This window comes from Solanum dulcamara, chromosome 3, assembly GCF_947179165.1.
Source record: "Solanum dulcamara chromosome 3, daSolDulc1.2, whole genome shotgun sequence".
NCBI lineage: Eukaryota > Viridiplantae > Streptophyta > Magnoliopsida > Solanales > Solanaceae > Solanum > Solanum dulcamara.
The window spans coordinates 41,718,012-41,722,268 of NC_077239.1; the positions used below are offsets into that span (position 1 = coordinate 41,718,012).

At 39.1% G+C, this 4,257-nt stretch overlaps 1 pseudogene; it reads left to right on the forward strand.

Annotated features, from left to right (window-relative positions):
• The first annotated feature begins 469 nt into the window (after window positions 1-469).
• On the forward strand, window positions 470-589 carry LOC129883892 (5S ribosomal RNA; annotated as a pseudogene).
• Window positions 590-4,257: the final 3,668 nt, after the last annotated feature.

The following is a 4,257-nucleotide window of genomic DNA, read 5'->3' on the forward strand; positions in this document are numbered from 1 at the left end:
TACACCTTCTCGGCTGAGTATGTAGCCTTTGATCGAAGGAGCAGGGGCTAATATCGTTAATCCACAGGTAACATTCCCTTTAGAGCCATCTGTCAATGGAGTGCGAAGTGAGTCTTATAGCCCCGATCATATTGTGGAATTTTCGACCTTGGATATTACCTCCTGTCATCCGTAAATTACATCAGCTGGTACCCTTAACTTTTGGGTTTTGTTTTTTCGCTCTCAGAGTTGGCTACTAAGTGGTGTCGAAATTCCCTCGTCCACTGGCCCATATAACCATTCTGTGGTTTTTCTCTCATTAACTGGTACTATATTGAAGAGCTGTGGCTCGAGTGTATCGTCAGTTAGCAATTAGCTAATCCTTCTTGTTTTGCTTAAGTCCTTGTTACAACTGCCTTAACGTATCTTATAATACTCTGGGTATATAATCTCATATCGTTTCTTCGTAGCCAGTTCAGATTCTTCCATCTCGCGTGATCATACCAGCACTAACGTATTAAGTTCCATCAGAATTTTGAGGTTAAGCGTGCTGGGGAGAGAGTAATACTGGGATGGGTGACCTCCCTGGGAAGTCTTCGTGTTGCGTTTCATTGTAATCCTTGCCATAATGTGTGGGGCACTCAGTTTAGCTCCAGATTTACCTTAGCGTTGTCTTGCGAGTCTTTATGTTTCGCTTTGTCCTTTCCTCTATTATGTTGCAACCAATATCGGCGTAGACCTTTAGCCCTACTATCCTCTATTCACTTTGTGTTCTCCTCATTTTTTACCATAGGAGGCTTTCTATTCCTTTTTCTTTGGTTATTTATCTATCGCAACATCATTTGCGACTAACTCTATAACCAACCTTTGGCTTTTGGTCTAGCATGCTGTTGTTATCCTTTGTAATTTCTCTTAAGTTGGTTGATATCCTTTCATGGTTACACTCTTTTGTTTTTTATACGCAGCCTCCTTCTAGTGTTATATTGTTCAGGGTCTCGTCACAAACTTCTTAATGCTGCCTTATGTAGCGTTCTGGCTTCCATTCAATTATTGGCGATTTCCGAACCTTTCTAACTTGGTCCAGTAAGATATCTTGTTGATGTTTAGACGTCCATCTCAAATATATTGCCATATCTATTGCCTCCTCCTACTTTTGCCATTTATTTCATTAACTTCCCCCTTTTAGAGGGTACTCATACTTTCACCTGCTTGTACCTTGCTCTATGTTTCTTTGTCCAGACTTAATTTTTCCCAATCTCTTCCTCTAATCTACTTGGTACTGCATCATGTCTCCGTCTATCTTCATATTTCATAATCGGACTATTCGCGTATGGAGCCTTGGCTAAATTACGAAGTGACGAGAGCCTTTCCATATTTAATGTGATGTCCTGTCTACTAATCGGTACTTGAATAATGTGACCCAGGGAACAAATCGTCCAAGGCCATCTTCTACTTTTCCTTTTTCAAGAATTACTTCGCACCTGTAGTCGTTCCAATTCTAATTAGGCATTGCTAATATTCCGACGATAAGGTTTTCTTGAAGTAGTAGCTTTATCCCAACCTATATCCTGTGCTTCTTGGGGTGAATAGGAGTTGCGCCATTTATTCCTTAAGTTTGCCATCCTTGTCCCTTAAGGGTTCCACTATTTTTGGGGCAATGTTGTGCACACGCGTCATTGTTTTTGTATCTTAATCTCCATACTTTTACTGCATTCTCAATGCAGGCTTTTAACTTAATCAACGTATACCAGGTGCGCCTTACTAGTGGTCCTACTTTATCCCTCTATAATTGTATCACACTGTTCAATTCATACTTACATATCCCCTTTGTAGTTCATACTCATATTCAGTTCCTGACATCTCTTTAAGGTGCTTCTGTTCGGAGCTCTTTCCCCAATTAGTCGCTGGAGAACTATAAACTGTTATCGTAAACCATTTTCCAACCATTGTTGGAAGAAACCAGAATCTATTAAACATCACAGTACTTCTATTAATACTTGACCTACCTGGTCTCCTTCTGAGTTTATCCTCGAGTTATGAACAACTCATCTAATTTAAAATTAGGAGTTGAGGGCTTGGTATTTTTTTTCAAAAAGACTGAAACTCATTCGCGGGACATCTTATCCTTCATCCTGGTCCCTCTGTTTATATTTCTATAGTACAAATACAGCTAGAGATACCGTAGTCCGAATTTCCTACTTAAATAAGCTTTTGTTACTCCGAAATAAAATTCTTCAAGTGCAAAAGGGTTCCTCTTATCTACGACTTGAAGGGTACCTCTTACAGCTTTAGTTGAACACAGTAGGGGTACTTGGTATCAACTTCTCAGACATCTCAAAAATCTATTTCATTTCCTTTTTCCCGTTCTGGGAAAATTTCGGCAGAGTTTCCTCTACACTTCTTACTATCCCATAACCTGCACACAGAAAATACCAACAACGCCTCACAGGGCCAACACATATATATATTCATATCCCATCACAACCGCATAAGGCTTTCAATATCATCTTACACCGCAGCCACACAGGGCTTTCAATATTAACAATAATATAAAGATACTGGACTTACCTCGTATGTCAAACTTCAAACTGCATCTGTGGCATTTCCTGTTTGCCTTCCTTTCAGGTTTCAACTTTACATTTCAATATTAGTTCAATACTTTACCAAATGGATATCTTCCGTGGCTTTACTTTACTTACCTGCATGCTTCGTAACTTTCCATATCGTCAATTACTTCCTTCGATTGATGTCGTCCTTCTGTTAAGATCCAAGGTTAGTATAAGGAATTTTCCTATGACTCGGATCTATAGCACGATCTCAGATGTACCTTTATCCGCTTATACCTTACTCTATGGCTCTATTTACAATCTCAAATTTATCCAATAACGTCTCCCTATTTACTTGGTACTATATCACATGCACGTCTTTGTTTACAAATTATAGCGTGATTATCCACATGCAAGCCTTGACTAAATCACGAGGTGATGAGAGCCTTCCTATACATAATGTGATATCTCATCTACAACTCATCTAAGGCCACATTCTCCTTATCTTTGTCAAAGGTTAATTCACACTTATAGTCATTCCTATTTTAATTAGACTACACTTGTATTCTGACGATGATTGTCCAATGTTCTCTCGGAGTAGTAGCTTTATCCCAACCTATATCCTTTGTTTCTTGGGGTGAACGTAAGTTGCACCATTTATTCCTAAAGTTTACTGTTTTTGTCTCTTAAGGGTTCCATTATTTTTGGGGCGACGTTGTGTGCACGTATCATTCCTTTATACCTTATGCCCCTTGCCCTTACTGTGTACCCAACACAGGTTTTTAATCTAGTCAACACATACCACGTGCACCTTACAAGCAGACTTACCTTATCCCTATATTGTTGTACCACACCTTTAAACTCATACTTGCATATTCAATTCATGACATCTATTTGGGGTGCTTCTGCTTGAATTTATTCCCATAGATTCCATCTTCAATTAGTTGGTGAAGGGCTAATAAAGTGTTATCCTGAAGCATATTCCAATCACCACTAGCAGGGAACTAAAATCCAATGAGCATCCTAGTGCTCCTTAGTGCTTGAATCATATGGACTCCCTCTAGATCTATTCTTTAGTTGTGAACAACTTATCTTTTCCTCAAATAATAGTTGAGGGTTCTCTACTTTCGAACAAGAATGAAACTCCATCATCGGGCATCTTGCCCCTTAACATGAGCTTTCCCTAAGGCGAAATACAACTGAAGATACCTTAGTCTGAACTTTGGTGCTCAGACAGGCTCTTGTTTCTCTGAAATAAAATTCCAGAAGTAAAAAGGGTGGCCCTTATCGATGACCTAGAGGGTACCTTTACAACTTTAGTTCAACATAATAGGGGTACTCGGCATCAAGTTCCAAGACATATTAAGAATCTATGTTTCATTCCCTTTTTTTTGTTGTGGGAAAATTTCAGCAGAGTTTCCTCTATACTCCTTACTATCCCCTAAACCAGCACGCAGGAAATACCAACAATGCCTCACAGGGCCAACATATATATATACTCATATCATATCACAACCACACAGGGATTTCAATATCATCTCATATCGCAGCCACATAGGGCATTCAATATCAATAATAGTATGAAAATAATGGACTTACCTCATGTGTCCAACTCAACTTGCATATGTTACACTTTTCGGTCTACTTTCCTTTCAGTTTTCGACTTTATGTTTCAATCATGTGTCAATACCTTACCCAACAGATATTTTTCATGCCCTTGCTTACCTACGTG